General features: G+C 42.3%; 1 protein-coding gene across 1 annotated transcript in view; it reads left to right on the top strand.

Moving 5' to 3' along the window:
• Nucleotides 1-12,307, top strand: part of ADAM23 (ADAM metallopeptidase domain 23) — a 172,574-nt gene that overhangs the window by 51,815 nt on the left and 108,452 nt on the right. The gene's annotated exons all lie outside the window — the stretch shown is intronic.

The following is a 12,307-nucleotide window of genomic DNA, read 5'->3' as shown; positions in this document are numbered from 1 at the left end:
AGTATTTTGACCAAGACTGCATTTTTGCCAGAAAAATACCACGTAATGCTATCAGACACTATAATGTGGGTGACCACAGTCAATATCTGAGAAATTGCAGAAGACTATAAAGAACAACTATTAAATTTCTTGTGTGCCAAATTCTGTGAGCTCTGCAGAAAAAAAGATGCAGGGTCAGCTTGGGTGCTCCTTGCTCAAGTGTAATTGCAGCTTTAAGTCAGAATGAATCAGCAGAACTCAGAATTTCCTGTGTTGAAGATATTGCAGGTTTTCCTCTTTGAGTCTGCTGAGGATTGGTTGAGTTCCTTTTCACCATGCTGGGTCAGCACTGTGCCTGCGAAAGGGTCATATGGGGACATCCAGGGTACTTAGAGGTCTGGAGACACATCAGAAAATTATTTACCACTAATATTTAACATGCAGAGGAATCAAATTGAGCACCTACTATGAACAGTCCTTGCCTTAAGGAGCTTATAGTCTACTTGGGAGAGGTTAATAGATTAACATATAATTTTAGAGCAGTGTGAAATTGGTTGTGCTGGAGATAAACATGGAATGCTATGGTAGCACTAGAGAGAGGAAGCTCTCCAGGCTGGAGGAGTGTGAAAAGGCATCTTAGGAAAGGTGATGCTTGAGCTAAATCTTGGAGGGCAAGTGCTAGTGAGGAAGGGAAGTGTTGGGGATGGATGGGCGAGAGAGGGAGAGAGAGAGAGAGAGAGAGAGAGAATGGAGAATTGTGTTCTAGGCAGAGGAGAGAGTGCGTGCTAAGGAGGCGGGCCATGTAGCAGTATGGCATGTTAAAGGGAGCATGAGTCTTTTGTTGAATTTCTTGGTAAATTACAAGGTTGAGGGAGGTGAGTCAGAAGAGGTAGGCCCAGGGACAGCTCAACTCATGCAAGATATTGTATGTCATGCTCAGTGCTGGGCTATTACCCGCTAGACTGTGAAAAATGAAGTAAGCAGATAAACAGAAGTTCTGTTCTCAGGAAGTGCTAAAAGGCATGGAGAGGGAATGCTTTTAAGAAGTCTTTGATTGATAAAAATCATTAGGATTGCTTTGATGTGGGTGACAAGACAGAAAGAAGAGTTAAAGTTAACAGGTACCTTGATTGCATAGCTGGGTGGAAGGTGGTATCCAGGTGAAATGGGCAGCACAGGGTAAAAACAGGTTAAATGGTGAAGAGAAAAGAATGTGAAGTCAGAGTAGACATAATTGATTTGAGGGGCTTTGGGACATACATGAAGCCATGTCTAGGCAGTAAGTGGATATAACAGTCTAAAGCTCAGGGAAGAGGTGGGGGTTAGAGATAGTAGAGTTGAAAGTAGTTTCCATATGAATGTTAATGACAAACGTGGTTGTGAATGAGACCATGTTCATTCAGGAAGGGTGGGTAAAATAAGGAGAGCATAAGCTGGGAAGATTGTTAAGGGTTGAGGAGAGAAAGAGGAGCCAATGAAGGGACAGAGAATGAGTGATCAGAGTAGTGGGAGGAGAAGCAAGAGCATGATTGAATAGAGAGTTTCAAAACAGAAAGTTGTGATATGTAACCTCACATGCAGTAGAATGATCTAGTGAGATAATGGGCAAAGATTGCCTTTGTATTTACCTATTAAGTAATCACTGATGGTCTGAAGGCAGCAGTTTCCATAAAGTTTGGGGCAGAAACCAGGTTACAGTGGGCTGGGAGTGATTGAGAGGAGATGGTTTGGAGACGGCATTGCTCATTGGGTAAGTTTGGGTGAGAAGGAAAGAGAGCTAGAGTAGTAGCCAGAAGAAGACATTGGGGTCTAGGAAGGGGTTTTTAGGGATAACAGAGCAAGTGTTAGGCTGACAAATGGAGATGTTAAGAGTGAGAGATGAAGATACAGAAGAGAGGAGATAATTTATGGAGCAAGATCTGGGTGAAGATAGAAGGGAGTGAGAGCAAGAACACAAGGGCAACTTAGTTTTGAACCAAGAGAGACAGTTCATTCCTAACTTGTATGAAGGTATTAGGGCATATGCAGGTAGAGAGAAGCTTGCAGGAGAAGGGATGGAGTTCAGTGCATCTCTGAAGATTTCTTTCTTCTTGCAGACAGCATCATCTACCATTGGGATGGAGAAGGAGGGTGGGTTGGGCTTGAGGAAAATGATGAAAGTTTAGGCTAACACGGAGAGAAATGGGTGAGGAAGCTCACCAAGGTCATTTTAAAGAATTTATGAGCAATCTTCATTAGAAGTCATATGTTATGTGTTGGTCTTTGTGTCATTGTACCTGATGGTGTTTTATTTTATTTTTCTAACCTGGAGTGCTCAGTAACTCCTTCACTGCACTGTGTGGGGGAGGAAGGTAGACTGTAGTGTGGATGTTTTCTGGTTCATGCTTTCTGGTGGTGACTCAGAGGAAGAGCAGTGGAGACAGAGCTCTGTGAATACTGGTGAATAACTAGGGTAGTTTGCTCTCAGGATCCAGTTTGGGTAAGAATGGAGATGAGGTCAAGAGGACCAGGAAAAAATGGAGGTCTCTGTAGGGACAAGTAAATGCAGTGAGAGGGAGACCGTGAGACCTATAATCACATGGTATCTCCCCTGTTCAGAGTCCCGAGCCTTCTGAGCACAGCGTGTGTGTGCAATGCTCACGTGACCTCCAGAGACAAAGGAATTGGGTAAGAGTGTGCCAAGTGTTGGCCAGGGTGGGTCTCTACTTTAAATAACTTTCGCTGGCTGTGATTCACTGACTTTCAATGGCTGCTCCATTAGAATGAACGTAAAGAGTCAAGAGAATTTTTAAAATCAGTCATGGAGAAAGAGCTTCTGAGCAAAGAGGAATCTCATTTCCACCAAAGGGTGGTCGTTGCCACACTATTTACAACAATTTTAAATTGTTAAGGTGGGGAAGGGCAAAAGGTGTATGATAGGTATAGGAGCTCAATGAAGGAGAGAAAGCATTAAGGTGTTAACATAAACTAATCCAAGTGGTATCCGCAGAACCTAAATCGTTAATGACCTCACCAGGGCTGGACTGCCAGCTTGTGAAGACTACCCTGATGTGAGTTCCCGGGAGGAGAGCTTTCTGAGTCTGTGCTTTCATGGATTGAACAAGTGAGGCCTTGGCTTGCTGAGGCATCTCATGGCAGATGTGCATGTTTTAATTTAGCTGACAAATATTGAGTGAGCATCTGCTCTATGCCTGCAATTGCTGTAGGTGCTGATGCTGCTGGGAGTGAAATAGACAAGGTCGCTGTCTCCCCTCATGGAGCTTTGTTCCAGGGGAAGACAGACAGTGAACCACTAAATAAAGATGAGTGCATTGAAAAACATATAGCTGGGCTACGTGAGGGAAAGAGACTTCAGCTGGGAGTGGCCAGTGTGGTTTAGTTGTCACAGAAGCCAGAAGGTCTGTCTGAGGAGGGCCACTGAGCTGAGACCTGATCATCCAAGATGAGACACCACATGAGGCTGGAAGGTGAGAAGGTTCCACTCAGCTGGGACTGTGAGACAGCAAGTGCTGAGGAGAATGTGGAAAGTTCAAGAAGGACCGAGGCTGGTGTGACTGGAGTGCAGCGGCGGGCAGGGGGTGGTGGGAGACCGAGGAGATGAGGTCAGAGGGGAAGCCACGTAGCCAGACCATGAAGGACCGTTGTCCACGGGGAGGCATTTGGGTAGGATGCCACTGGAGGGCAGGAAGCATGGGCATCACACCATTCGGTTTACATTTTTTTAGCCCCAAAAGTCCTAGTTGTGGCTTCAGAGGATCTTTTGTCATACTCCTTTCAGGATACTCCCCTTTTCAATTTTGTTTTGTTTTTTCTCTAGAATGACCATTGTTCCAAGTTACATAAGGTTTAAAAAGGATTACTAGATTAACAATTCTGTTTCTTTTTTGGCTGTACCCCGTGGCACGTGGGATCTCCAGGGATCGAACCCATGCCCTCTGCAGTGGAAGCACAGATTCTTAAACACTGGACCGCCAGGGAAGTCCCCAGCAATTCTTTTTTTTTTTTTTTTCAGTACGCGGGCTTCTCACTGTTGTGGCCTCTCCCGTTGCGGAGCACAGGCTCCGGACACACAGGCTCAGCAGCCATGGCTCACGGGCCCAGCCGCTCCGCGGCATGTGGGATCTTCCCGGACCGGGGCACGAACCCGTGTCCCCTGCATCGGCAGGTGGACTCTCAACCACTGCGCCACCAGGGGAGCCCGTCCCCAGCAATTCTTAATGTGTATAGTTGATCCTTGGAAGTCCTCAGGGAGTCTGAAGATTGTCTCTCTGATATGTGTGATTGGAATTATGCCATATTACCTATAGTTAAATTTGCTGGTGTCTTCAGCAAATGTTAATTGGGAATAATTGTGATCAGAGTTACATAATGGTTGAGAGCATAGGTTCTGGAGTCAAACAGACCTGGGTTTGAATCTGGAGGCTGTCATTTACTAGCTGTGTGACCTTGGGCAAATTTCTTAACTTCTTTTTTAGTAATAGTTTGAGATACAATTCACACACCATGAAATTCACTCCCTTAAAGTGTTCCGTTCAATGGTTTTTATTATATTCACAGAGTTGTGCAGTTATTACCACCATCTAATTCCAGAGCATTTTTTTTTGCCCCAGAAAGAAACCCGGTATCTGTAGCAGTCACACCCCCTCCCCCCAAGGTTCTGGTAACCACTCATCTACTTTCTGTCGCTATGAATTTTCTTATTCTGGACATTTTATATAAATGGATTTATACAACTTGTGACCTTTTGTGATTGGCTTCTTTACGTAGTGTAATATTTTCAAGGTTCATTTATGTTGTAGCTGAATAATATGCCATTGTATGGATATATTCTTAGCTTCTTAAGCTTTAGTTTCCTTCTTAAGCTATAAGTTGTTGTAAGGACTAACTAAGGTAATGTGTGGTACTTATACATGTCTGCTAATTGGAAAGGCATGCTCCATGCTGTGGACTGAATTCCCCCTAAAATTCCTGTTTAAGCCTTAACCTGCAATGTGACTGTATTTGGAGATAGAGCCTCCAAGGATGTAATTAAGGTTAAATGAGGTCATATGGTGGAGCCTTGATCTGATAGGATTAGTGTTATTATAAGATAGACACCAGAGAGTTTGCTCCCTCTCTCTCTGCCACGTGAGGACACAGCAAGAAGGCAGCCATCTGCAAGCCAGGAAGAGAGTCCTCACCAGGAACTGAATCAGCCAGCATCTTGTTCTTGGATTTCTAGTCTCCAGAAGTATGAGAAATAGATTTCTGTTGTTTAACCACCCAGTTTATGGTATCTTTGTTCTGATTTTGGGGGGTATTTGATTTAAGATGAATATCTAGAAAATGCTGATTTAAAGAAATATATGCCCACAGTAGTTTGCTCATGAAATGTAGTTCATGCAATGCTTTTGAAAGAAGAAAACAGCCACATTGACGTAGTTTCAGCTAGATTAAATAAAGACCCTGGCTTTTGTGCTGATTAGCATGGGTAATTCATTCTTTATTCAGCCAACAAACATTTATTGAGCATCTAGTTTGTGTAAGGTACTATGCTGAGCAACCCAGGGAATTCAGAGCTGTGTAAAAGAATCCCTCCTCTCCAAGAGCCCATAGCAGAGAAAAGAGATTAAAATATATACGAATTGTAGTAAACATGATAGGAAGTGACTTGGGAAGCCTTGGTGTTGGAAGGTTTTATGGGGAAGATGAGATTTAATGTTTTTCTTAAAGGATGCTGTCTTGGTTTTGGTTCCCCTGGTAGCAGATCCTGAAGCAAGGAAATACATTTAGGGAGCTGAGGAGTGACAAGTGGAAGGGAACGGAGCTTAAAAAGGGTGATTTCCCATGTGCCCAACTGGGGCTCATTCCCACTGAGGAAACCCTGGGAGTCCATGGATTCATCCTCTAGAACATGCCAGAATATTATTGAACTGAGGGGTGAGGAAGCTGGAGTTTTGTTCACCAAGTGCCAGTCTGTTGTTGGTTGAGAGCTGTTTCTGGGGGCAATAACTTTTCAGTATGTCCCTCATGCCTCTTCTCAGGTAGAGAAAAGCCAGAAATCTTAGGTTTTCCAGTCACCTGCCTTTAGCGTGTTATGCTGAGGGCATGTGGGCAGGGCATGTTGGAGTCTGCTACAGATGCTTCGATTTGGAAAGATGTGGTAGGGAGAAAGGTGCATTTTATGTGGGGAAGTGGCAGAACCAAGGTTGGAGAGCAGGAAAGCATCGAACCCCTGGTATGAGTGAAGACTAGTGAACCCCTTCTCTCAAAGAAGCCTGAAGCACCGATCAGCAGATGGAAGGCAAGCTGCCTGCTTGGAGTCACCGGATTCAGAGGGGGAATTTCAGGCTTGTTCTGTTGACTGTTTTTCCAGCTCTGCAAATTGGGAGATTTGAACTTAAAATTTGGTTTATAAGGAGAAGCATGTGGAGGAGAGACAGGCCTCCTGCCCCATTTTCCTTTTGTGAATGAATAGGAGCAGAAGCTGTGGCTGGAGAAGAGTGAGGCAGGCCCACCTGCAGTGCAGTCCGGGGCGGACTTGTGAGTTGGCTTGACTCCTGACCTGAGGTTGGCTGGCCGTACGTGTCAGTGCTGACCCCCTGCTTCTCTCCTGTTATCTGCCTATCAGTCTCACTGCTGGAACTCCTCTCACACATCTGGGCGAGGAAAGGCACTGGCTTTTCGGAATTCAGGCTTTTGGTCTCACACTTGCTGCTGAGGCTGCCAGCTGAGGCATGTTTTCTGGGTTTGAGTCCAGAGGAGTTAGAAATGACGAGTAACCTTGCTTTCCATTTCAGAATTCTATGACTTTAAGATGCTGCTAACTCATAGGCTAAATGCTTTATTTCCTAATTTCAGGGGTGTGTAGAAGGAAGGCTATCTACTGCAATAGTCATGATGGTAATAGATCCTGTGCTAAGCCCTTTACTTATATGCTCCAATTTAAATCCTGTCACCAACCCTGCAAGGAAGATGTGATAATTTCCAGCAACCTGAGACCTGGTGACATTCAGTCACATGTTGATGTGCAGCCTGGGCAGTCTGTCTGGAGTCTTCTTCTGTGGCTGCTTTGATTGCAGCCCTGGACTATAAATTTACAAGGGAGCTGGGCATAATTCTAATGATTGCTCCTCCGTTCACATTAGGTGAGAAAAAAGAATGTAACTATTTCAGTCAATTTTTAACAGTATAAAGAAAATACAGAAGGTCCAGATAGGATTTGAAATAGTCCTGTTTTTTTAAAAAATATTATTAGGTAACATTGGTTTATAGCATTATGTAAGTTACATGTGTACATTATATTTCTACTCATGTATACACTACAGCATGCTTACCACCCAAAATTTAGTTATCATTCATCAGTACAATTGATCCCCCTTACCCGTTTCATGCCTTCCCCCTCATTCCTGCTCCTTCCTCTCTGGTAACCCCTACTCTGTTTTCTGTATCTCTGTGTTTGTTTTTGTTTGGTTTGGTTTATTTACGTAGTTAAGTTTGTTTTCAATATTCTACATATGAATGAAATCATATGGTATTTGTCTTTTTCCATCTGACTTATTTCACTTAGCATAATACCCTCAAGGTCCATCCATGTTGTCACAAACGGCAAGACTTCATCTTTCTTTAAAAAATATTTATTTATTTATTTATTTATTTATTTTGCTGCGTCGTGTCTTAGTTGCGGCATGCGGGATCTTTGTTGCGGTGCATGGGATCTTCGTTGTGGCGCTCAGGCTTCTCTCTAGTTGTGGCATGCGAGCTCTCTAGTTGTGGTGCGTGGGCTCCAGAGCACGTGGGCTTAGTTGCCCTGCAGCATGTGGGATCTTAGTTTCCCGACCAGGGATCAAACCCACGTCCCCTGCTTTGGAAGGAGGATTCTTAACCACTGGACCACCAGGCAAGTCCCAAGATTTCATCTTTTTTTATGACTAAATAGTATTTCTTTGTATGTATATATACCATATGTTCTTTATCCATTCATCTGTTGATGAGCACTTAGGTTGTTCCAATATCTTGGTTACTGTAAATAATGCTGTAGTGAACATAGGGGTGCATATATCTTTTCAAATTAGTGTTTTCTTATTCTTTGGATAAATACCCAGAAGTAGAATAGCTGGATCATATGGTAGCTCTATTCTTAATTTTTTTAGGGCTATCCATACTGTTTTCCACAATGTTTGCACCAATTTACACTCCCACCAACAGTATATGAGGGTTCCCTTTTCTCCACATCCTTACCAACACTTGTTATTTCTTGCTTTTTTGATAATAGCCATTCTAACAGGCATGAAGTGATATTTCTTTGTGGTTTTTATTTGTGTTAATTAGTGACATTGAACATCTTTTCATGTGCTTGTTGGCCATCTGTATGTCTTCTTTGGAAAAATGTCTATTTAGCTACTCATCATCATTGAGTATGATGTTAGCTGTGGGTTTGCCATATGGGCTTTATTATGCTGAGGTACACTCCCGCTATGCCCACTTTATTGAGAGTTTTTGGTGTTGAATCTTGTCATATACTTATTGGCCTGTAAATTTTTTGTGTGTTGTTCTTGTCTGGTTTTGTTATTACGGTAATGTTGACCTCATAAAATGAGTTAGTAAACATTCTTTCCTCTTCAATTTTTGAGAAGAGTTTGGGAAGGCTAGGTATTAAATCTTCTTCAAATATTTGGGAGAATTTACCTGTGAAGCCACCTGGTCCTGAACTTTCGTTTTTGTTTACTCTCTTAATCTCTTTACTAGTGATTGGTCTATTCAGATTTTCTATTTCTTCATGATTCAGTCTTGGAAGTTTATATGATTTTAAGAATTTGTCCATTTCTGCCAGGATGTCCATTGTGTTGGTGTATGTAGGTGTTTGTAATATTCTCTTATAATCCTTTGTATTTCTCTGGCATCCATTGTTATTTCTCCTTTCTCCTTTCTGATTTTATTTATCAGAGCCTTCTTTTTTTCTTAGTGAGTCTAGTTAAAGGTTCGTCCATTTTGTTTACCTTTTCAAAGATCCAGCTCTTAGTTTCAATGATATTTTCTGTTCTCTTTTTAGTCTCTTATTTTATTTAATCCACTTTGATCTTTATTATTTCCTTCCTTCTGTTGACTTTAGACTTCATTTGCCCTTCTTTGTCTAGTTCCTTTAGGTGTAAGGTTAGATTATTTTATATTTTTCTTGTTTCTGGAAAAAGGCGTATATTGCTATAAACTTCCCTCTTAGTAAAAATAATCCTGTTTGTTGAGCAGACCAGACCATCTGTTATGGCCAAATTTTGTCCCCCCACCAGACTTATATGTTGAAGACTTAACTTCCTAGTAACTCAGAATGTAACTGTATTTGGAGATAAGGCCTTTAAAGAGGTCATTAAGTTACAATGAAATCTTTATGGTGGACCCTAATCCCATATGACTGTTATCCTTTAAGACGAGGAAATTTGGATACAGACTTGTGTGTGCACAGAGGAAAGACCATGTGAGGACATAGTGAGAAGGAAGCCATCTGCAAGTCGAGGAGAGAGGCCTCAAAATGAAACCAGTGCTGCTCAGACCTTGCTCTTAGACTTCTAGCCTGCAGAACTATGAGGAAATAAATTTCTGTTGTTCTTTGTTATGGCAGCCCTAGCAAACAAATACACCAGCCTCATCCATTTATTACTTATTGCAGTGGGACAGTCAGCATTAAGCTGCTGCTTGTTAATGGGTAAGTCTGTTTGTTTCTGGTAGCCAATTTTGCTGCTATAATTTCAAAGTGTTGTTCTGAGAGATTATGGTCTCTTTCGCATTTATGTACTTCAGGGAGAGTAGAACTATTTATGCAATTTTGAAAAAGTTTCTGTGATAATAAGGAACCTTAAGAGGCACAGATCCCCAAAGTTGCTGTGAGTTTTGATTGCCACTGTGCCATGTGCAATAGGATGAAGATAAATATTGCTTTTCCTATGTCCTAGAGGCCCAGTAGTGTTCTAAGATTTCCAGTGCTGGCAGGAACGAGTTGCTGTGGGGTTTCTCTCCTTAAGTCATCCTTTCCTGTATATATATATATATATATATATATATATATATATATATATATATATATATATTTTTTTTTTTTTTTTTTTTTTGCGGTACGCGGGCCTCTCACTGTTGTGGCCTCTCCCGTTGCGGAGCACAGGCTCCAGACGCGCAGGCTCAGCGGCCATGGCGCACGGGCCCAGCCGCTCCACGGCATGTGGGATCTTCCCGGACCGGGGCACGAACCTGTGTCCCCTGCATCCGCAGGTGGACTCTCAACCACTGTGCCACCCGGTAAGCCCCTTTCCTGTATATTTTTAAGCCTTTTGATTCCACAGTACAGGGTAGTTCTTTTTGCTTTACTTTCTCTGATCAGGTGAGTACCTATCAGGTCTCCCTTGGGCATTTCTGTTTGAAGAGTTAAACCTATATTGAATGCTTTGGATAATATCATTATCATTTGCTTTTGATGACCCATCTTTAAGCTGCTAGATCAGGTCCTGAAACTCTTGAAAAGATTTAAAATAAGTATTGCCTAAATGTTAGTAGGTTCTAGTTCTATTTTTTAGGATGTGTATCTGACCTACTTTCAAAATGGGTTGAGAATGACTTCCACAATTAAACATAATAGCAGAAACATTAAAAGCAAAATCACAATTAAACCATTGGTATATTGCACTGATTTTTGATTTCCGTAGGTGGATGAGATCTAGTGTAAGTGGTGAAGGACTGTGGATGTTTGCCCTCTACCTGCAGTAAGAGACTTCATTACCCTCTCCCCTTCTTGCCTGTTGACAATAATTATTATGGGTGAATGGGATCCAGGGAAATTAAACACCAGGCTGAGGAAATCATGAGAGCTATAGGAGCTAGATTTAAATTCTCTTAAGTTCTAAGAAATGAGAAGACTGTGATTGCCCAGAAATGAGGAGCTGTGGTGATAGCCTCTCACACAGAAAAGAAAAAAAAAATAGGCATCTAAGAATTTCCAGCAGAATCAAAGGGATCTAATTGTCAGTGGGATCACATGGCATTGTTTTTTTTAATCTGGGATGTATTGAATTAAGAGACTATTACTTTAAAAAAGAAATTTATTTATTTATTTATTTTTGGTTGCGTTGGGTCTTCGTTGCTGCGTGCTTGCTTTCTCTAGTTGCGGCGAGCAGAGGCTACTCTTCATTGCGGTGCACGGGCTTCTCATTGCGGTGGCTTCTCTTGTGGAGAATGGGCTCTAGGCACGCGCGCTCAGCAGTTGTGGCTCACAGGATTAGTTGCTCCGCAGCATGTGGGATCTTCCTGGACCAGGGCTCGAACCCATGTCCCCTGCATTGGCAAGTGGATTCTTAACCACTGCATCACCAGGGAAGCCCAAGAGACTATTTCTTGACTGATGGATTAAAGGAAACCCTTTGCAGGTGTCCACCCCCATGCAGAATGTGGCCAAATTAAACTAGAACTTAGTTCATTCTTCAGACTACTTCTTGGTCTTTATGGTTACCAGCGGGGGAAGGATGGGGCGGGGGAGGGATAGACTGGGAGTTTGAGGTTGACATGTACACACTGCTATATTTAAAACAGATAACCAACAAGCATCTTCTGTATAGCACAGAGAACTCTGCTCAATATTCTGTAATAACCTAAATGGGAAAACAATTCAAGACAGTTTAATGTTCATGAAGAATTACAGCAGAAGTTAATTTTGACAAAAAAATTGAAAAGCACAGAGGATTAGCTGTTATAAGGCATCTGAGATGAGTTAATTGCATAAGCTACTGATTTTAGATCTTACTTTTCTGACAGTTAAGTGGGAAAGTCCAGGTGCTGGGGTGTATAATTTCCATTATCTGATAAATGAACTTTATTTGTCTGTCTAGAGATATAAATGTTTTCCTATCAGGGAGAAATTTATCCTTTTGGTGCTGATGTAGGAGAACATTTGGTAGCATAATGGTTAATGTCTGCAACCATGATTTTGTGAATGACCAGAAAAGTTACATAAATGGACTTCTCATGTAGTAGCCAAGCATAACATACTTTCTTTCTTTCTTTCTTTTTTTTTTAAAGAAGATGTTGGGGGTAGGATTTTATTAATTAATTAATTATTTTTTGCTGTGTTGGGTCTTCGTTTCTGTGCGAGGGCTTTCTCTAGTTGTGGCAAGCGGGGACCACTCTTCATCGCTGTGCATGGGCCTCTCACTATCGCGGCCTCTCTTGTTGCGGAGCACAGGCTCCAGACGTGCAGCCTCGGTAGTTGTGGCTCACGGACCTAGTTGCTCCGCGACATGTGGGATCTTCCCAGACCAGGGCTCGAATCCGTGTCCCCTGCATTAGCAGGCAGATTCTCAACCACTGCGCC

Source organism: Mesoplodon densirostris, chromosome 8 (assembly GCF_025265405.1).
Source record: "Mesoplodon densirostris isolate mMesDen1 chromosome 8, mMesDen1 primary haplotype, whole genome shotgun sequence".
Taxonomy (NCBI): domain Eukaryota; kingdom Metazoa; phylum Chordata; class Mammalia; order Artiodactyla; family Ziphiidae; genus Mesoplodon; species Mesoplodon densirostris.
The sequence above is the reverse complement of the archived record's forward strand: the minus strand, read 5'-3'. Positions and strand labels throughout refer to the sequence as shown.